The 22,232-nt window shown below is 56.9% G+C and overlaps 1 protein-coding gene across 2 annotated transcripts in view; it reads left to right on the top strand.

Moving 5' to 3' along the window:
• The first annotated feature begins 8,643 nt into the window (after positions 1-8,643).
• ZMIZ1 (zinc finger MIZ-type containing 1) overlaps positions 8,644-22,232 on the top strand; it is a 148,262-nt gene continuing 134,673 nt past the window's right edge. For both annotated transcript variants that reach the window (XM_068981604.1, XM_068981603.1), the window contains exon 1: positions 8,644-8,719. The gene's annotated coding sequence lies outside the window, so the exon portion shown is untranslated. The remainder of the gene's footprint in view (positions 8,720-22,232) is intronic.

Here is a 22,232-nt window from a genome sequence, read left to right as displayed (position 1 = left end):
GGTCCTCAGTGCCTCCTGGCACACGCTCTGGGTGTGTGATGGTGCAAACAGGCCTGGGCCCTGGGGCTCCCCAGCAAGGCAGGAGCAGCCAAGGTGGGCAGGGTGTTGAACAAAACCTGACCCCATCCTCCATCTCCTGGAGTCCTCTCAGCAACCAAGGGTGTTAGACAAGCCTCATTTCTCCCACTTTCAGGTGGCAGATGGAGACCTACGGGATTGGGTTGTCAGGGCTGGAGGCCACCTGTGTGTAAACAAGATCTGATGGGAGGCTTCTCTGGGCTGCTGCATTGGTGGAGCATCTTGGGACAGGCTGGATGACTAACACATCCTACGGTCCTTTGCTTCCCCAGCCTTCCCAGCAGCAAGCTTACAGACCACCACTGGGCTGCCCTGTCAGGGAAGGCTGTCATCCCTACAAGCAGCCAGAGTTCCCATGGCCGGCCTCCTCTGAGGGCCAGGGGCTGGGCCACACACCTACCCCAGTTCAGCCTTCTCCCTCCCCACTGCACCGTCGAGTAAGCTGAGGTGGGCAGAGGTGCAGGGACTTGGCTGAGGCCACGTGGCTTGCAAGCAGTAGAACCAGGATTTCATCCAGGCCCAGGTGACGTTCATGCCCGTGCTCTGACCCGCCACCTCCCGCAAGCAAGAACACTGCTCTCCTTTGTCTGGCATCTGTAAACCTGGGCCTCGGCCATCGCTTCAGACCAGCCTGGCCCACGTGTGACCAGAATCCCAGAGGGACGGCTGTTTGGAAAGTGTGGCTGCCGGGGGCTGGCCCCTGGCCCGGGAAGGGGATCGCTGGGAACACTTAGTCCTAGACGTCTCCTGTGTGCCGTCCAGACCGTGCCCTTCAGCCTCTCAACCTTCCCGCCTGCCCTGGGCCTGGAGTCCAGGCTGCCAGTCCTGCACCAACCACGGGTGTCGTGTCAGCTCGGCTAATCCTCCAGCCAGGGGCCTCCCATGTGAGCCCTCAGCTCCTCCATCTAACCTCCAACCAGAGCTGGCCTGGCTTCTCACCCTGTGCCTGTCCGGACTTCAGTCCCCTGCTCTGCAAGGTGGGAGGCAGAGACCAACTCTGCCAGGCCCCATGTATGCTGTAGGGGACTGGGGGTCAGTGGTATCACTGGGGTGGGGATGAGGCTCCTCCAGGGCTGAGCTCAGATGGGCAGTGCAGAGCCAGAGCACCCCAAGCAGAGTGAGCAGGTGCAAGAGACAAGGCCCCTAAGAGGGGCCACTGGCTGAAAATTCATTTCAGTCATCAACATTGGGAGTGGCAAGTACCCAGGTGTGTGGCAGGGGCCCTACTGTGGCCAGCCCCAGTCAGATACCTCTCTGGACAAGACCCTAATCCCTGGGAAGCATAAGGTCATGCCACCCATGGCTTCTGATGACGTGGTGAGTGTGGAAGAGAGCCCCTGGCATGGCGTTTGCATCTAGAGAATGCTCGGCACCTTTGGCCATTCTGTGGGGAGTGACTGGAGGCCCCCCTCCTGGGTGCAGGCCATCTCTGGGAAGCAGACCCACTGGTCTGACTCTTGAATTGGCCTCAGAGAGGCTCTGAAGCCAGGATTCATCTTCTCAGGATCTTTCTGCATCTTTTTGGTGAGAGACCCAGTGCCTCCATCCCCAGCGAGATCCCAGGTCTGTACTTGACAGCTGACCTGAGCCAGTGAGAACAATGACCGTCCCTATTTACCGAGCCCTTCCTGTGCAAGTGCAGTGTGGGCGTAATCTAGTTAAATCCTCACAGCCCTGTGAGAGGAGCGACTCAGTATCCCCATTTTACAGATGAGGAAACTGAGGCCTGGAGAAGCTAAGTTTCTTGCCCAGCTTCACAGGTCAGTGAATAGCAGAGCTGTTCTATATGTGCATTCTGCTGTGTCAAACCTAGAGCCACATTATGCACTCTTAGTCCATGTGAGGATCCCTTGATTAGAGGAGAAATTGTTCATTTGATGGCTTGGGGAAAAGGGAGCCACTCTCCTCTTCCTCTACTGGGAGCAAGCCACACATCACAGCCAAGCTCTGTCTGGTCTCAGTTGGCCCCTTCGCACAAGCCTGACACCAAAGGGCTAGGTGGTTTGGCCTTGCACCGTGCATCGTGAGCTAGAGTGCCTCTGAGAGTCAGGATGGATGAATGCTGCTCTTTAGGGCCTGCGTGATGCTCAGTGGAGGCAGTGAGGACTTTCCCCCTGACAGGGCTCTCCCGAGGGGTGCCTCTCTATCCTGGCCTTGAAAACGCAGCAGATCAGGCTGGGGCTCTGGGTGAAGCTTCGGAGGGGCCCTCACGGATGTGTGTGCAAGTGCCCTTGAATGCAGCTGTCCCTGCTCCTGATTTCATCTGTCGTTGTCTCCTCAGTCTGAGGCTTTTCTCCTGATAAGACTATGGGCCTTTGCCTGGAAGTGGTGCCCTCCTGCCTGAGAGACTCTGCCCAAGACCTTGATGCCCCCGACCCCCCATCTTGCTACTCTCCAGCACTCTGTCCTAGAGTTATTCTGTGTCTTGCCCACCTTGATTAGACAGTGTGCAAACACCCTTGGGAAGTATCCAGGCTGGCAATGTTGACCCTGTCCTCCTCTGCCCACCGTCCACCCCTACTCTTTCCTCTTCCTCTTCTTCCTCCAGCACATGGTGGGCAGTGTCATTATTGTCAGGAGAAGAAAATGAATAGATGGAATAAACAAGCATGAAGGAACATCCCCTAGAAGTCCATTTATAGCCCCCATTTTCCAAATGTTGGGAAATGTCTCAGAGATGTCAAGTGAGTTGGGAGGTTCTGGGAGCCTCTTACTTTCCCCAGCACCCCCTATTTGGGTCCCCACTGTGCCAAGGTGTGGAGGTTGGCACTGGGCATCTCCAGCTCCTCCCACTTAGAGGCATCCCTGAGGGCCCAGCAACAGACTTGCCAGGCCTGCACTTCCTTCAGCAGAACCTGCCGGTCTGCCCTGCCCCAGTCACTTGCGAAGTTTCCCTGCAGGAACGGGAGGCAGGAAAGCAAGGGGCATGCGGAGAGGGGCACGCAGTGAGGACCTGCAGGGCAGGGCCAGACCAGACGTGCTGGGTATGGGCAGGCTGTAAGGACAGCTCAAACTATTCTCAGGGAAAGTGAAGACAGACAGGATCATTGAACCAAGTTTGTGATTCTCAGGCAGACCGGGTCAGGAGTTTGCCCAGATCCCAACCAACCAGCTTCCCAGGTCTGTTTACTTATCTTTTCCTAGAGACCAAATGCAGCTACTGTCCTTTGGGGAAAAGACTCAGGAGTTCAGGCCTCTCCTGAACACTCAGGGCTTGCTGAGTCTCTGAGCTCAACCCCACTGTGCATGGAGTGAGTGCAAGGGTCTCACAACAGGAGATAACCAGACACCCAATTTTAATCATGCCAGGAGAAAGAAAGAAATATTGTCCACATATCTGGAAGTTCAGGGCAGGGAAAGCTCACTTGAAGGGACTTTTAGGGAAGGCAGCATGGTGAAGGCGGTCCTTGGGGCATCAGAGGATGGACAGGGTCCCGATGGGCAGAGCTGGGACTGCAGAACTGTTGAAAGTGTGGTTTGAGGTAAGACAGGGCATATTCTTCCACTTTTCAGCTGCGTGACCACTGGTGTCTGCTGTGAAGTCTCTTCATCTGTAAAATGGGCTTACGGTTCCCTGGTGACAGGATTGTGCTGAGGATGGGGTGAGGCACTGAGAGCTTCTGGGTTGCTGAGGAAGGGCTCTGGCAGGCAGCAAACGCGGCAGGTTTCTGGCAGCCTGAGTCCCTCACATCTTGAGCACGATGGGTGTGCACAGGCACGTGTGTTATTGGCAGCAGGTATGAGGCCCTGAGGCCTAGTGACAGCCCTGAACTGCAGGCCGAGAGCTGGCATTGGTGCAGCCCCCCACCCACCATGCCAAACGGGGTGGTCCAGCCCCCTCCCCCCAGGGGCTTATGGGAACCTCTGTGCTCTGGCCAATGCCCCGCTCTACGAGGCCAGCAGGGGCCTCCCCTAGTGGGTGAGTAGCTGGAGAGACAACCCGAAGCCGCCTTTTTCCTCCTGATCAGCAGGCCTTGGCTTCCACGAGGCCCGGGACCCTCCGTCTGTCTCGTCCACGTCTGGATTCCTCCCCCTCCCCCAGCTTGGTGAGGTCAGGGAACATGTATTCCAGGAATGCGGGAGGCGGGGCGGCTGGCCCGGTTTGGATAACCATCGGGGTAAATATTTGCCTTGCTCCGGGAGCCAGCACTGGCCGCCAGGGGAGGACGAGGGGGCCTGCTCCCAGGGTCATGTAAGGGGATGCGTCCCTGGGTGGGTCTTTGAGGTGAAGGAACCCATGTCTCCCCGGCGACCCTGGGAGTTGGGTCTGAGGCCACCTTCCCAAACAGGGCCCCTGGCCCGCAGTACCAGAAGCTGCTTGGCCCACCTGTAAAGTGAGGGTGGGAAGAGCTGCCTGGCCTGACTGAGATGAGGAGGGTCAGACCCACGTGGGAACCAGTGCTGGTCAGTTCAGCCAGTGGAACAGCAGGCTGGACCCAGTTTGGGTGGGTGCCCACATGACCGTGTTCTGGCCTGCACCTGGCCACCTGTGACCTTGACAGTCATCATTCGCTGACCTGTTCCTGACCCGTCTGTAGGTGCACTTGCGTCTGTGTTCCCGTGTCTTGTGAGGCTCTCACAGCCACCAGAACATGAGGGGCATGTGTGTGTGATTAGCAGCAGTTGACAAGAGTCCAGAACTTCAGCGCAGCACTGTCACTGGTGTGGTCCGATGCCCTAGAGACCACAGCGGGGCAGCCCGAGCCCCTCTCCCAGAAGCCTGTGGGTAGGGCAGTGCTCTGGCCAATGTCAGGCTCTACAAGGTGAATGTGAAGCTTGTCTTGGCGGGTGAGTAGCTAAAGGAGTGATTAGTCCCTTTTTAGAGAGGAGATGGGGGCTCAGAGATGCCAAGTGACTTGCTCAAGGTCACCCAGCATTAAAGGGCAGAATAGGGATTCAAACTCAGCTCCACCCACCCTTGCGTTACCTCTGAGGACAAGGCCAGGCTCCGGTCCAGAATCTGGGCTCCCAACCCTTGGTGGCTTAGAGCACACTGGTCACTTAGCCACGGGCCTCTGGCCACTGTCACAGAGCGGTCACAGAGCCCCACATCCCGGAGGCACCATGGCGTGGGCACCTCTGTCCTCCCAGAACCCCAGTCGGCCCTGCATGTCTCTGGCCAGCCCCGGCCCCAGTCCACTTGGCCTGGTGCCTGCACTCAAGCCCACACCCAGGTGGGTCCTTCCTCCCAGGGGATCCCTAGAGGAGGAAGGGATGGGAAGGGGGTGGGGCTGGGAGAATCCATCTGGGTCCTGGGACAGTCCCCACCCCCAAGTGACCTCTGCCAAGTCCCAGACCCAACCTCACCACTTCCCAGCCATCACACCCCGGCAACTCTACCCTCCCTCGGAGCTCACTGTCCTGCTCTGCAAAGAGGGAGCTCGTTCCCACCCTGCCCTGCTCTCGGGAGTGCCAGACGTGAGACGACAGTGGAAGTACATTTCAACCCGTGGTCTGCACACCTCCCCTTCTACCCCTCCTGCCCTCGCAGCCAGACGCAGCCTTGTAGTCGGGGCGTCCCCCTCATCCAACCCAGAGGGAGAGTCCTGAGCTCAGCAGAGCCCTCTCTCTGGGCAGTGGGGAACCCATCCCTTGCGGAGCCTGGGTGGGCCCCACCACCCCTCTCAGCCCTGAGTCTCAGGCTGCCCTCCACTCTGTGGCACTGAGGGCCTTTTAAGCAGAGCACACTCACCTGGGTGAATCTGTATCCTTCATGGCTGTGGTCTGGCCAGGCTGGGAGCAGACATGGGACGCCTCCCCCGGTCTCCCCAGGTGGCCAGAGCCCTGCAGGCTGTGAGGCTCACCTACGGGCACCCAGGGGCCCAGAGATGAGGGCAGGGGACTTCATCTGTAAGTTCACAGCCCCACCTGGGCCTGAGTCCCCTCACCTCCACCCCTGAGTGGGGCCCAGTGCACAGACAAGGGAGCCTGAGTGTCCAGTTGGACATCTTGAACAAGGTGAGTCCGTGTGGACAGACCACCCACTCATGCCCGGCCCTGTTCTTACTACTTTTCGCTCTGTGTTACCAGCATGACCTTAGGAAGCTGTAGAAGCTCTCTAGACCTCATGTGTAAATTGAGGGTGCTATGTAGGTTCTACTTCATAGCATTTCACTGAGGGCTAAAGAAGCATCATAGGAATAGCCCCCAGTGTGGACCCAGTTCAGGCAAGCTTCTGGTCCTTTCTCCTTCCCAGATGAGGGTTCAGCGCAGGCTCATAGGGAAGGGCGTCAGTCCCTAATCAGGGCCTGAGTGCGTATCCTGGTGACTCCTCTGTGTGATGCCCTTTCTGTGTGACCTTGGACAGGTCTCTTTCCCTCTCTGGTCTATTTGCCTCTTTGCACAAGTCCAACAGCAAAGAACCAAGGATGGTTGGGGCGGAGAGACACATATGTGTGCGCCGTGAGCCAGAGCACCTCTGCGAGGCAGGATGGGCGGGCGTCATTCCTCGGGGCCGGGACATTGCTCACCGAGTGAGCGAGGACTTTCCGGCTCTGGCTTCTGTCTCAGCTGCCAAAATAATTATTTTCTCTTTGTCAGCGGGTCTGCGGCCAGCTTGCCTTTGGGAAAGGACTGAGCTGTGGCTCGTGGGGAAGCAGGAGGCTGATTCCTGTTCTGCCCCAGCCTCTGACTTGCGTGACCCCGGGACGGAGGCAGGTGCTGCCCTCTCCAGGCCTCTGCTGTCCTCCTCTGTGAAATGGGAGAGTTGGAGTCAAGGGCCATTTGTGTCCCCACAGTGAGCAGAGTTTGGGGACTGCCAGAGTCAGAGAGTCAGGCCCCAGAGATATTCTCTCTCCCATGTGGAGTGGGGGTGCTGAGCCAGGCTGTGGGAGCCTGAGGTTTAGGGGCCCAGTGCTCCACGGAGCCCAGCACCAGCTCCTGGAAGTAATTTCACCTCACCTAACATGGCTGGAAAGCGACCTGTATGTCCGGCACTCAAATGCATTGCCTTATACTGTCTGTACCACTTCTTGAGAGTGGACCCCTCCTTATCGCCTTATCACCTCCTACAGATGAGGAAACTATGGGCCAGAAAAGTTTAAGAAATTGCCTAAAGCCACATGGTAAGGGGATGAACCCAGGACTTGAACCAGATCGTTTTTATTACAGTACTGAGCCCACTTCTTGAATACCAGGCCCTGATGCTCCTTACTGAAGCCATAGGCACACACTTGGCTCCCTGGGAACCCTACCCACTGCACAGCAGGTCTGACCCCTCCGCCAGTCCCCAGCACATGTGGGAACCCAGCCTTCAAGTGGCCTGTGCACATCCACTCCCGTGGTAGCCACGGGTCTCATCCCAAGAGGCACTCAGCCTTGCTAGCGGGTTTCCCATTTCTTAGAGGAGGGCACAAGGTGCCCCGAGCATGGCGACCACCCAGAGCCACCCAGCGGGGTGCTTTGTTAGCTGGGACTCCAACTCGGGGCTCTGTGGCTCCCACCCCACAGCCAGGACTCCAGAGAAGCTACCCTGCCAGGGTCTGGATCTGGATCTGGACCCTCTGGATTCCCGAGGGGCCCTGTGGGTGGGGAGGAGAGGGCAGTATGGCTGGCCCACTATGGAGATGGGGCACGTGAACCCACTGCCCTGGGGGGACAGGGTCGGGGGTCCTCATCTGCCCAGTGCCCCAGAGCATCCTTCCACTGCCTTCTGCTCCCTCCACTCTGAACACCACTGTCTCTGGCCCAGACTCTAGGGGCAGCCTCCCCACTGGTTTCCCTGCCTCTTCCTGTCCCTTCTAAGCCCTTCTTCCTGGCATGTTTGGGGGATCTTCTCAAACTAGACCCAGGCTCACGCGGCTCAGCTGCTAAGACCCTCGCATCCACCCTTGCGATGGTCAGCCCTGCCTTCTGGCCTCTCTTACCTCCCCACCTCCCTCCTCCACCTCACCACCTACTCTCAAGTACTCCGCTGAGCCAGGGTTTTCTCCCTGTTGGGAGCCTTCACATATACTGTTCCCCATGCCTGGAACACTGTTCCATGCATCTTGGCCTGCCTCTCTCTGGCTCATCCTTCAACTTCACTTCCCCAAAGAGACAGCCCTGAACCTTGAGTCTATGCTGTTCATCCTTGTACTTGTTCTTTCTGGCAGATCCCACTTTTAATTATGTGTTGTTTGATTCTTTGCCTATTATGAGTCCCCACAAGGGCTGATCCATGATCCTGTTTACAGCTCAGGGTGTTCGCCAAATGTTTCTTGAGTGAATGAATGAATGTCAAGTGCTTTTGTCACCATAGGCCCTTAGATCCTCCCAGAAACCCTCGGAGAGATCATTGTGATTCCATTTGACAGGTGAGGAAACTGAAACCCGGGGCGGCCAGGAGCTTACCCACAGTCACGCGGCCAGTAACTGGCAGCTGTGGGGTGTCGGGGGCCTGTTAGGGCCCCTTGGCATTAGGCCCCTTTTCCTCTCCATCCTTCAGATTCCCCATCTGTCCAGTGGGGATGATTTGATTTAGCCGACAGTGAACTTTCCAGCAGGTGGGCGGGGTCTGTGGCCGCAGGTCTGTTCTGGGGTCCCTGCTGGGAGTGGCCCCTGACCACCCTTCTCATTGCAGGAGAATGGAGCTGGAGTGAGGCGGAGGAACCACCAGCTGCTGACCGGCACGTGGGACGCTGGTGATTCACGGGTCACTGAGGTAGGTGGGCAGCTGGACTGGTGGGGGCGGCTTGGCCTGGATGCTCGGGGAAGGGGCAGGAGGCGTGTCCTGAGTGGAGGAGGTGCTGGCCCCAGCGCCTGTGCCTTTGACTGCAGCACAGCCCCACTGAGATCTCATTGGTCCTCTAAAGGACTTCTTGGGGCCTCTTAGGCCTGGCCTATGTTTACAGTGGCTGCCCGGCAGGGGTGGGAGATGCACGCAGGAAGAGGGACGGTCTGACGTCCCCAGCCTTGGCTCAGCAGCCCTGTCTGTACCACTCAACCTCGTGGCCAGGGGCCTCATGTGCCAAGCAACGTGGCAGCCACATGGGAAGAGGTGGGATGGGCAGAGAAGCCTGTTCACCGAGATGGGGGCCATGGCTGCCCCACCCTCTCTCTCCCACAGTCCCCTGAGCACCCACAAGGCTGGGGTCTAAGAGCCTGCACGCAAGTCCTGGCCCTGCCTCTCATCCACCATGACCCTGTGTGGTTCCTTTGTGCCTCAGTTTACCTGTCTATCAGTTTACCAGAGGGCTGGGCACCACACCCCTGACCCCACACGTGCACCAGCACAGCTGGACACAGCAAACGCTCAGGATCTGGCATTTCCCTTGCTTCTTGCACACCTCCGTTCCCACCATCCCTCCTCCCTGGGGCTCAACCATGCCAGGATGGACACCAAGTGGTCATTCAGCCTGATGAGGCAGCTTGGGCCCCCAGGGAGCTCACGGAAGCAGCTGGAGCCCGAGGGTCCCAAGCTGAGCCTCCCAGACCTGCCTCAGGCCCCGACACCAGCATGTCTCATCACAGAGTGGCTTTTCAGGGTTGATGACACTTGGCCCTGTGCCAGAGGGCCACCCGTGTAATCCCTCTTAATTCGGAGATGAGAGGCTGTCCCAGAAATGCTGACTTGGGCCAGGGCCCTTTGTCCCAAGGCTCTGGGACCCAGCCAGGGGAGCCCGAGTCTTCGTCCTGGTGGGGGCCCCCGCCCAATGGTCTCCCTGCTGCTCTCAGCATCTCTCCTGAGACCCCAGTGCTCCCAGGTACCCACACTCAGGGCCAGGCAAGCCCTGGGGATCCTCTGCGCTTTACTCAGGCGCTGGAACCAGGGAGCAGACTCTGATCTCCCTTCCTGCCATAGGAAATCCTGGCTTCCTCCTATCCTCCTCATGACCTTGGGCGAGTCCTTTCACTTCCGTGAGAGTTCTCATCTGAACTAGGATAATTATACCAACATTGCTGAGAGGGCTGTTAGGAGGATGCCTAGAAACCTGGAATATTCCAAGTGTTACAGCTGGGTGAGAGTCGGCTATGTACCAGGCACTGCGCTCCATAAATGCATATTTCCCCACACAGTAATCCCATGTGGAGGTGTGTTTAATGCCTCATTCTCCGGAGGCTCAGAGTGGTTAAGAAACCTATAGAGCTATAAGTGGTGGAGTGGGGATTTGAACCAGGAGAGACACCTTAGAATTAAGCAGCCCACGATGCCTTAGAGATCAGGAGCACAGCCACAGGCAGGCCCAAGGTGGGTGCTCAGAAAACAACCCCCATTTCTGCCGGGTGGCCTTTGTCCAGCCCTCCAAGGCTGGTGGCCCTCAGGAGCCAGTGGGTGGCCCCTGAAGGCTGGTGGCCTGACCCTCCCCAGAGGACCTCCTGGCAACTCGATCAGGCTAGGGGAACCCATTGCTAATTGTGAGGTAACCTTTGAAATTCTCCTTCACGGTGGGTTCTCTTTTCGGATGTTTTTCAAGGTAATTCATTCCCTTTCCAGAAATTGCTGGTGGAGGAGCATTAGGCAGCTGGTAATTAATCATAGGAGCGGCTTGGAGTTTATTCTTTAAAAAAAAAAAAAAAAAGGAGGATAGAAAGCCTTGGTGGGGAAAAAAAAAAGAAAAGGAAAGAAAACCGCTCCAAGGCGAGGGTGGTAATCAATACCTCGGTGTCCTAGAAACGGCTGGGGATGGGGGTGGCAGACGTGCGGCCTTCTCCCTTCCTTCCTGGGGCTGGCAGATGGTCAGTGCCTGCAGCGTCACCAGTGAGGCTCTGCCTTTGACCATCAGCCCCCAGTGTGACTCTGAGCAAGTCTCTGCTTCTCCTTGGTCTCACCTTTGACCTATAAAATGGGTGAAAGCCAAGTTATCAGACTAGGAAGGCATTTTGAACGATCCGGGGCATATCCAAGAGCCCCAGCACATGGTCACTGCCTGGCTGATGGTTTATCAATTGAGTGCGTAAATGAATGAATGGTTTTCTTGGGTCTTTGTTAGCAGTCATCAGGCAAGGAGGGGATCCTGTAGGACACTGATTCTCTGGTTCTGTTATAATGTAGAGTGAAAGCCACGGCGATTGGCTGGCTGTGTTACTTTCCAAGCCAATGATGAAAGGACAGTCTTGACTGACAGACTCTGGCAACAGAGCTCAGGCCCCTTGGCGGCCACCTCACTGAGGCGTCCTCAAGTTCAACTTTCCAAGAGTGTGAGCTGTCTGGAGACTTTAAAAAAAAAAAAAAAAAAAAAGCTGCTTTCTGGGGAGGTAGTGAGTTCCTCGTTACTAGAGACTATGCAAGCTGTGGCACTCAGGCAGCAGACTGGGGCTCAGAGCTTTCCTGAGTTTGGGGGAGAGCGTGAGGCTCCCCAGGATGGACACCGAGGAAGCTGTACTGGCAGAGAGGAAAGCCTCTCCCCCTGGAGCTCCTTCCCAGGGCCCCCAGGGGAGACTGAGAAAGGGGCTTGTCCATGCAGGACTCCGATGCTTTGGAGCCTGTTCCCTGGAGGGAAGGAAGGTGTGCAGGGGTGTGTGTGCCAGTGTGTGCCCCTGAACAGGTGTGAGGCGATGTGTGTGTGATTAGCTAGGCTATGTATGAGGCTGTGAAGTGTGTGAATTCGTGTGAGTGTGCAAGAAAAGGAGAGCGCCCCCCATGTGTGAGTGCCCCCAAGCACGTGTGCAGCTCCCAGCAAGACCTTGGCACCCCAGGCCATCCCCATACATGAGGCCTGGCCTCAGCCGCACATTCAGGCTGGCCAGATGGGCCCTGCTGACCACGGCAATGCCTGAGTCTAGTCCTAAGAGTGGGTGGGTGCAGCCAGGCCCCCGGGGGGAGGCAGGGGTCTGCTTGGGTAGTCCTCTGAACAGCCTGATCAACTTGGCCCAGTGTTTTCACTTCTCTCCTTGGCCTGCAAATCCAGCTCATGTATGTGGGTGTCTGTCTCTCTGTTTGCCCGCCCTCCATGTCTCCGTCTCTTTCTGTCTGATTCTCTGTGCGGGCTCCTCTCTCCTGCCCAGCTCCCCTCTCTTCTCAGTTGCAGTCCCACAGCCCCAGTCTGCCTCCTTCCCAGCTCTGCGTCATCACCTCCGTCATCCCAGGACTCCGCAGAACTGAGACCTTCCAGGCTCCGAAGCTCCCACCTTTCCCCCTGTTTGCCCAACGCTGGCAACACACAGCTCCCTCCCACCTTTCTCTTCAGGGTATCCAAGGCAGCAGCCCAGAGTCCCGCTGCTTGGAGGCTTTGAGCCGTGTGTGATGAGTCTCCCGTCTCCTACCCTCTGGGGATGACCACCATCCCATCCCCATAGACCCTCACTGTGCCAGCCACTCAGGATGGAGTCTGATCTCCATGCCTGCCCCTCTGTGCCCTCCTGGGCATACGTCCTGGCCACAAGCTAGAGCAGGGGGAGAGGGAGGAGGCCTGCGTCCACTAGCAGAGGCAGCTGGAAACCCAGCATTTCCCTCCAGCACTAATGAAATTCTTGCTATAATTAGAAGTGAGGTGTCCAGGAGCTGGCTGCCTGGCGGGAACGGGTGTATGCTCATGAATAAATAAATTGTCCTTTTCCGAGGAGAGAAGGAGCCAGGTGGGCTCCTGGAGAACTGCAGGAGGGTATCTGTGACCTGTAAGGTGGGCGATGGGCCCTAGTGGTTTCCACTCATCTGGATGCCCTTGGCATCTTTCTGAGTCCCCATCCCTGGCCAGCCAGTCTTCCTGTAAGTGCCAGCTGTGTGCCAGGCCGACTCAGCCTGGCATCAAGGCTGCCACCGTCTGGCCCCAGCCTCTGTCACGGCCGCACCGCACACTAGCTGCCGGCCGTGTCCTGAGCTGCAGCTCCACTGTGCTGCCCCCGCCCCGTCGTTATCACCTGTCGCCAGCCTGCACCTTTCTTCTGCACTTGCTCCTGCCTCCAGAGCCCTTGGCCCTGTTGCTGTAGAGCTGGAACCTTTTGGAGCCTTCCTCAAGCTGCGCTTCCCCGCCAGGGATGGACGTGGCCTGATCCCCCAGGGACTCCAAGACCTCCAGTCCTCAGAGGCCCTGGTTGTTTCCACCCTAAGCTCTCCACCCTCTCCTTCTGCTCTGATGCCCTGCAAGGTGCTCAGCAGACCGCCGGGCACGTCATCTTTTATTTTGTATTCATTACATGTTGGGATAATAACATATCGGATGTTTTATACTCTTTTCTCATACTCAGTCTTCGAAGACTGTTGCGTATTTAATGCAGCGAAGACGTTTCAGACATCGGTGGTCAGTGGCCATGTGTGGTTCCTGGCTGCCCCGTAGTTGACCACGTGCCGCCTTAGCGACCCCGCTTTTCTGGTTCACACGGGGGGAAACTGAAGCAGGGGAAGGAAGTTTTGCAGATGAGAGTTTGCAAAGCCAGTGTTCTCTCTGTAAGACAAGGCTGCTGGCGTTCTGCTGTTCAGAATAAAAAGTGGGCACGTCGCACTGGTCAGAAAGGTAAATCGAACCAGGCAAGACTGTAGCCCATACCCAGGTGACTGAACCTCAACCTCTCCTGATAGAGGAGAAATTATGTGAGGGGTCCATTCCCCCCAAAAGGGGTTCCAGCGATTGTGAGCTTCCCCACCTCATCCCCAAAGAGCCCCAGACTGAGGTGCCTCTCACAGGCTGTGCCACAATAGGGGCCAGTCCCTGCCCCCGTCACCCCCAGCTTCTTTCCAACCCCCCTAGAAAATAGGGTTGGGGGTTGGAGCCCAGGAAGGGAGGACGCCCCTGCCCCTTACCCCCTCCCACATCATCCAGGATGCAGTCTGAATTGCAGAGGTGCCCAGCGGGTGTACCTGTGAACCCAGAGGTTCCCCACAGGGTCAGGAGATGATGGAGCAGGGCCGGCTCCAGACACAGGAGCTGGGAGAAGGGAATTGTCTCCCTGGAGCCTGGCCCTGCCCCTGCCCACCCGGAGGGGCTCCAGCCCCACCATCTGGAGCTGACTTTCCTCTTTGTCACCCACAGCCCCAGCAGCTGCACTTTGCTGCCCGCTCAGTTGACAGTCACACTCTTGTTTGCCTCCACTCTGGCACTGTGGCAAAAAGTCAGGAGTTTCAGGTGCTGGCTCATCCTCCCTCTGTGGGCCCCCTGCCCCCTCCCTGCTGGAGTGAATGTCCCTTAAAGACTCAGGGAAGCTCTGAACCACGTCCACTACAAGGTCCTGGTATGCATGCTAAGTTGCTTCAGTCGAGTCTGACTGTGCAACCCCATGGATTGTAGCCTGCCAGGCTCCTCTGTCCATGGGATTTCCCAGGCAAAATTACTGGAGTGGGTTGCCGTCCTCTCCTCCAGGGGATCTTCCCTACCCAGGGATCGAACCCGTGTCCTTTTGTCTCCCATATTAGCGGGCAGGTTCTTTACCACTCTCGCCACCTGGGAAGCTCAAGGTCCTGGTAGGCCAGTGCTAAACGGCAGCAGGAAGCCAGCAGGCACCTGGGCTGCGTGCCCTCAGCTTCCTTGGGAGGTGGCAGGGGTTTTTTTTTTCCGGCATGCCGGTTCTGAATGTGTTGGGCAGGCTGTGTCAAGAAGGACTCTGAGGCTGTGCACAGGTTGTGAGAGGTAGTATCACGCGCTGCTTGGTGCAGTGCGCCCTTTCAGCCCCGGCTCCCTGACCATCGCATCTGTTTGTCAGATGTGCCCATTCTGAGCCATGGCCAGTGGGGGTGTGGGGAGGAGGCGGTCACCTCAGCGTGGTCCCACAGCTGTCGGTCTGCCGTGGCTGCTGTGCTCAGGGAAACTTCTAGAGTCCCCAGGTTATGAGGACCACAGAACGCCCCTGGAGAGCTGACTGCCTGCCACACTCCTCTGGTTACTGGAGAGCAAGGGGGCGTGTGGGAACCCCTCCCTGTCTCCCCTGTCTGTCTCCCCGTCAAATGCTTCTCGCCCTTCCTCAGTTCCAGTTTGGGAAGTGGCGCATGTTGCCTCACCGCTGTTTGGGGCCCTTCGTTGCCGTCCTGAGGCGTCCTTGGGGGCCTGTTTCAGTTCGTGTGGGAGCATCTCTGCTGCATAGCCTCCGTGGAATGCTCCCTGGTGCCTCTCCGGATCCCACCCTTCGGTCAGGGGACAGTCTAGCATGGGACAGCCCTCGCCAGGTGGTCCCTGCTGCGCTCCCTTCCCCACCCTAGTCACTGTCTGGGTGAGCCAACCCCCTTCACCCCCCTGTTCCCACCCCCAACAGATGCCCTAAGCTGAGGCCCCTAGATGTCCCCTGCCTGGCAGCTCTGATGATTGAGCCCAGAGGACTGTAGTGAACTAGAACCTGGAAATAATCGGGACAATTTTTCTCTGTGTGTGGAAGAAACACAATGAACACTTTTGCACCCTTTATCCAGCTTAGTTTCTCCCCAGTCACAGCTCCAGGAGGGTTGTTCAAGGTCATCCCTGCCTGCCAAGATCCTCTAGCGGCTGCTTGCCCATCTCTGCTGCTGGAGAGCTCGCCACCCGTGGGCCCACTGGTGTCTGTGGGTACCGGACACAGTAGAACACACGCTTAAAGCAGGACAGACACGAGGAAAGTCGCTTCAGTCGTGTCCGACTGTGCAACCCTATGGCCTGTAGCCCGCCAGGCTTCTCTGTCCATGGGATTCTCCAGGCTGGAATACTGGAGTGGGTTGCCATTTCCTTTTCCAGAGGCTCTTCCCAACCCAGGGGTGAAACCTGAGTCTCTCTCCTGCACTGGCAGACGGGTTCATTACCACTAGCACCACCTGGGACAGACATTTTGGGGCTCAAATGCCTGTTCTACCACCGATCAAGTGGGTGAGTCTGGACAAGTTACTTCGTCACTGGTTCCCTCTGTTTCCTCATCGATAAGTGGGGAGAAACCCACCTGCCTGCAGGGATGCTGCGGGGCTGGAAGGCAGCAATGGCAGGCTTCCCTGTTGACTGTAAATAGATGCCCTGAGAGGGACACCCCCACCCCTCAGCACTGGAGCATCTGCTTGAGGTTGGCGCCTGTTAGATCCAGGACCTAGATACTTCCCTTCCCCAGCGATGCTGGCCTTCTGAGTCCTCTCTGGAGCTCTGGGGTGGGAACTGTCAGGATGACACTTCAATATGTCTCTTCTCCAAAGCACCAACACACACAGACCGGGGGGGCACTTGTTTAAATGCCTGTTCTTAGACCTCTCTCTTGGAGTCTGATTCTGTGAGTTAGAGTTGGGTTTTGGACTCTGAATTTCTAACCAATAACCCATATAACACCTGCAGTCAGGCCAGTCTGGAACACACGGATGCTGGTCACAGGGAGCTGGCCAAGAGGTAGGGCCATGGACAGTATCACAGCCTCGCTGGGTGGACTTGGACAAGCTCTGTCCCTGTCTGTGGCTGTTTTCTCATGAGTAAACCTGGGGTTTAGATGATCTGTAAAGGCTCTTCCTGCTCTTAAAACCCCGTGATGATCAGAAGGACATTTCCTGGTGTCCTGTCTGCCAGGCTCCCTGAGTCACATCTGTGAGTTTCAGCCCCATTCCTTCTGGCCACAGAGTGTTCAGATCAGCAGCCACCCGCCAGCCCCAGAGCCCTAGGGACAGAAAAGCTGTTCCCGGGGTGTGATGGGCCATTTAGTGGCGATTCCCCTGGGCCTTGTAGGAGGCCTTAGATCAAGAGGCATCTGCAGATCTGAACTCTCTTCCCTGAACTGAACTAGCCCCTTAGCCTGGTCCTGGCTGAGAGAGGCAGGGGAATGGGGTTGTCTGGCTCCTCTGAGGGACCTTGGCGCTTTATTAGTTAACGCACATGGAAATCTGGAGTGTCAGTACTAGAAGAAGGGACCTGTGGAGCCCTTTCTCTTTTATAGCTGGGGAAACTGAGGCCCCGGGTGGAACATGCCTGGCCAGGGAGAAGAGGGAAGCAGGTGCAGAACCAAGCCTCTTGTCTTGTGGTCTGGTCTCTGGGCCACACCAAGCCACCCACCACCGCTCTCCTTAGGAAGTCCATCTGAGATGGGTAGGCCTGCCAGGCTTGAGCCCTAAATCAGCCCCTTCGGCTCCTGGAAAGAGATGAGGGCTGTCTTAGGACAGGGACCAGGGAGCCAGCTGCTCCGGAGCACTGGGCCCTTTTGGAACCACACTGCTATACTAAAACAACCACCCCCGCTCTGCCCCAGGTCTTCCTGCCCCAAGTGTTCCTGCCCCAGCCAAGGACGCCCTGTGGAAGGTTTCCAGGAATATCCACGCAGAGGGCACCGTGCTCCAGAAACGACAAAGCTCTCCCTCCCAGAGTCCCTCCCATTTTCCACTCACTGGCGCTCAGGAGAATTAATAAGGAGAGGTGAAAAACCAGCCCTTGCTCTAATAAGACCTCGTTTGAGTTGGCAGGGCCCTGGCAGGTGGCAGAGGAGGAATTATTCCCCCCTACAAGGCCTTCACTCCCTGTCTGGGATGATGTCAGAACTGGGGCTCAGGGTCTGGGCTACGATCCTTTGACCGCTGGCATCCTTCTCGCATCGCCAGCCCTGGTGTGGGCTGGGGCCGGTGGCTCTGTCCCTCTCTGGGCCCAGAGCCCAGCCGGGTCCTTGGTTCACGCCAGTACCTGGCATAGGGCTCTTGCGCAGGCTGGTCCTCCCCGCAACTCTCCATCTGCAGTCAGGAAGGTGGTAGTATTTAGTAAGCAACTACTCCTTGTGTGGGTCAGTGCTTAGCTACTGGGGTGATAAGGAAGCAGAAGACCCCACGGCAGCCCTCAGGAGGCCCACAGTCTAGGCCAAGACACATATGCAGAGGACAGATGAGTGATGCCCAGTGTCCCTGGCACCAGGAGGGGTTATTGCCGAGTAAAGATTCTGGAAGACTTCCTGGAGGAGGCTGAATGGAGCCAATAGACAGTCAAAGGCTTTCAAGGATTTCAGGTAGGGCTGGGGTGAGGCAGGAAAAGCCATAGCCTTAGGTTGTGTGTGGTCCAAAGCAGGACCCTAGATAGATAGATGCCTGTGTGTGAATGTGCTTGTGCCTGGAGTGGGGGCAGGTGACATTTGTACCAGTGCCCAGCAGACAGGCCCACAGACAGTAGACCACACCCAGGCCCTCTCCTGCCTCGGGAGGCAGCAGGGAGGCCCGTTGGATGGATTAGGGCTGCGGCTCTGCTGTGCGCTCAGGCCTGGCACACTGTGGGCTGTGCACCTGGTAAGTGGGTGAGCAGCGCAGACTAGCTATCCTTTGAGGGTTGTGGAAAGGAACGCATAGTAGGTGCTCAGTAGATGCAGATTGAATGAAAGCTACATGACGAGCACTCGCGCATCAGCCTAGTGACTGAGAACCCAGGTCAGGAGGCAGCAGGGACAGAGAGGTGGGGGCACAGCCAGGGGACGGGGAGCAGAGCCTGGAGTGGCCCAGCAGAATTCCTTAGCATCCTGGGTAGCTGGTGCCCACCAAGGGCTCGCTCTGGGACCTGCCCAAGTGGAGATGTGGTGGGCAAAGACCCCTGGGGCCTCGCTGCAGGGCAGGGGAGCCTCCCTGGGGTGCCCCTGTACATGGTGTTCAGTGCACGCCCCAGACAGATCCCCCCACCCTAGAGCTTCTGAGAGAGGAGGAGAATTCCTGCACATCACACCTCTGTTGCTAAAAAGCAAGAACAACCAAGCCATGGGGCCCTGTGACAATAATAACGACAGTGTCACAGGCGAGGCAGCATCTCCGTTGATCCCAACACCATCTTGTGAAGTGGGGACCAGTATCATCTCCATGTTGGGGATGGGGAAACTGAGGCAGGGGGAGGCCAGGAAAACAGTCAAAGTCGCCAAGTGGCAGAGCCAGGGTGGGGCTCATGTTGTCTGACCCTCCTGAACTCCACCCTGTCCTGCCTGCCCGGGCTCACCCCTCTCAGCCCTTACTGTCCCTGTGGTTGCCAAAGCCCCTGGAGCATCTTTTTGGACACAAAGAAGAAGGAGGATGCAAACTCTTCGAGAGATCATTTGAAGTCTTTCATTATCGATCTTCACACAGGTCCTTCCGGTGCTTTCCCAGCTCCGTGGGAAGATGAACGCCCAGCGGTTAGAGAATGGGCCCTTCCCCTGAATCAGTCTTTTGTAACGGAAATAATTTATCTGCCAGCCTTTGGTGCCCGGCAGTTTGATAATTCAGGTGTTGAAATGGTAATGACCACGGGGCCAGCCCAGGGAAGAGGCCAGTGAGTCAGATGGGAGATTCAATAGGAATTAAAGGCATTTAATCTCCATGCAATATGATTTTGCCAAACATGCCACCTCTGCACCAAGAATGAGCTAACTGGAAACACCACGATGTCTCCAGCGGGGGCTGATGCTGGGCTTTCTGCAGAGCCAGTGACGCCGGGCCTGCCTGGCTCCCCCAGAGAGGGCCTGGGCCATGGAGCTTCTGAGAAGTGGCTGGAGCTCAGTGGGCTGTGCGTGTGGAAAAGGACCCAAAGAATCAGAGAGTAGTCAGAAAATCCTTCGGGCCCCAAGGACAACTCTGCTGGGTTTTTTAATATTAATATGTATAATTTTATTTATTTATTGTTTGGCTGTGTTGGTTTTCCTTGCTGCACAGGCTTGTCTCAGTTCCGGTGAGAGGGGCTACTCTAGTGTGGTGCATGGGTTTCTCATTGGGGTGAAAACAGGCTCTGAGCACATTGCTGCTGAGCACAGGCTCTCGGGCATACAGGCTTCAGTACTTGCTCCTCCTGGGCTTGAGAGCACAGGCTCAGTAGCTGTGGCGAACCGGCCTACTTGCTCCGCGGCATGTGGGATCTGCCTGAACCAGGGACAGAACCCATGTCTCCCGTATTGCCAGGCAGATTCTTTACCACTAAGCCCCAAGACACTGCTTCTTTTAGGGGCTCAGGAGGGGATCTCTTAGAGAGTAATAAGGAGAAATTTTAAGAATAGACTTTGATCAGCAAAAAGAACTAGTGACTTGCCCAGGGTCACCCAAACAGGATTTAAGTCCTTGTCCTTGCTGATAATCATGATGGTATATTGCTCTGGGTGTGTGTGTGCATACTGGGAGAGTCTTAATGACAGCTGTGGGAACTTTATATGCATTATCTAATTTAATATTTATAGAGCCTGCTTTGCAAATGAGTGAACTGTGGGATAGAGAAGTTAAATAGCTCATGCAGTCCCTGGGAGCTAGGGTCAGAATTTGAACCCGGCTCAAATATTAATATGTATAATTTTATTTATTATAAATTCTGACCCTAGCTCCACCTGACTTTCAAGCCTGAGTCCTCAGCCAGACACAAGACACGGAGCACTCACTCTGGGCCTTGCTGGGGAAGAGCCCCCCACCAACCAAGAAGATCAGAGAGGGCTCCATGGAGGAGTGTCAGTTTCACCTCTGACAGTCAAGTATCTTTAAATCTTCAGGTCCTGAGCTATGTAAGGTCAGGTCACCTGACCCCCAAAAGCTCTTCCTCTTCATAAAATGAGGAGAATAGGGCCTCCTCACCAGGGCCTGGAGGATGGGTCACATAGTAGGTGCATTCTCCAGATTCAGCCAGGCTTCTGAAGCTGCCAGCCCAGCCATCAGTCAGGCCTATGTGTATTAGGGCCCAGATCCCTTCCCAGCATCTACTCAGAGAGTTCTCACAGCCAGGATGGGCTGAGCTGCAGGCCACGCCCAGACACATGGAGAGGGCAGGAGAAGGCTGAGACAGCGTGGACGGAAGTGGCCCTGGGGAAAGACCATGTGCGCAGCCAGTCCTGGCCACCCAGGCGTTGGCTCCAGAGAGCGGTGCAGGAGGAGCAGCGGGATGAGGCCCCCAGGCTGAATCCCACCTCTGATGGGTGTCAAGGAGCTAGTGGAGCTACGGATCTGGAGATGAATACAACTGTGTCGTTTCTCACCAAGCTTTCCTCAAATCCATTGTGTCAGGGAGCCCTGCTCCCCTGGGTTCTGGCAGGGAAGGGGGTCCTGTCGACAGTCCCTTTGTAGCTCAGATGTCCCACAGAACCTCTGGGCTTTAAAATGAGAATGCACTGGGCACTGAGGTTAGAGAGTTAAGAGTTCATCCAGAAATAGGGGCAGAGGGGGTGGACTACACAGAAACCAGGTAGCGCCAAGATGCCCTAAATGTGGAGTTCTGGAGACCCCAGATGTCACAGGCTAGAGGAGCCAGGCAGATCCCACCTGCCCCAGGGGGAGAGTGAGGCCCGGAGACGGGAAGAGGCTTGTCCCCGCAGAGCTGGGTGTGGCGACTGCTACTCTGGCCCACCCTCCCTGGGGTGGTCCCCACCTCCCTCTCTGTCTAACTTTCCTCCCATTGGCTCTCCCTAAGCATGAGCAGGAGGTGAGGGATGAGCCGGGTGTGAGAGGCAGGGTCAGTATGTCTCACCTGGGGCGCCTCCCTAGGCCTTGGAGGCACAGAACCAGGGGTCCTTGGGAAGGGGTAGAGAAGGCCAGCTTCGCAGTACACTCTGAGACCCCCAGCTCCACGTCATAGCCCCATGACCACAGAGAGGTTTCTAAACTTCTCCAGGACTCAGTCTCCTTATCTGTAAGATAGGAAGGTCAGACAGCTCATGAGCCAGTTCTGTGGCTGAAAAGCGGTCACGATGCCTGGCTCATAGGTGTGCGGCGGGGCTCAGCTATCGTCACCATCATGGAGGGATGTGGGATCGGGGGCCGCTGCAGGATAGTCCCATTTTGCCAGGGGACTCAGTTGGGAATCTGCCAATCCGATTTGAGGTGTTCTTTCTTCACCGGTAATCTGATGGCATTGGGAAACCTCTTCTCTCTGTGGACCTCAGTTTCCCCATCTGTCAGCAAGACAGTAGGACTAACTGATATGGGAGCCAGAAGGCCAGGGATTGGTGTTTATGGGGTGGAATCATTGGGTGCATCTGCTGCTAAAGCCATAAAAACTGCCAGGGACCTGCAGCCAGAGCTGTCTCGGAGCAGGGCCCCTCAGGGGTCCAGCAAGGTCCCTCTGTGGTCCTGGAGCTCCGCTGACCGGCTGAGGGCTCCCAGCTGCGGCAGGGTCTGCAACCGCTCTCTCCGTACAGCCGATTGGTGGAGCGCAGGCCTGCTTGCAGCGCCTGGCAGGGACCGGTAAATTGAAAACATGATGTTTCCTGCCGGAGGCCAGTGCGGGGCTGGACTCGGTGTGGCCTTGGAAAGCTGGCCTCACTCTCAGGAAGCCCTGCTCCCCACAGCACCGCCACAAAAACAGTGGAAAAGTGAAGCCTTTTCAAGTCTGTGTTTCCACTGTAAACAGGGGGTGAAAGCTGGCCCCTTGCCTCCTGGCGCTGCTGGGCCCGCCTCCTCCTCCCGGCCA

Source organism: Capricornis sumatraensis, chromosome 10 (genome assembly GCF_032405125.1).
Source record: "Capricornis sumatraensis isolate serow.1 chromosome 10, serow.2, whole genome shotgun sequence".
Taxonomy (NCBI): Eukaryota; Metazoa; Chordata; class Mammalia; order Artiodactyla; family Bovidae; genus Capricornis; species Capricornis sumatraensis.
Note: the sequence above shows the minus strand (reverse complement) of the source record. Positions and strands in the feature narration are given on the sequence as shown.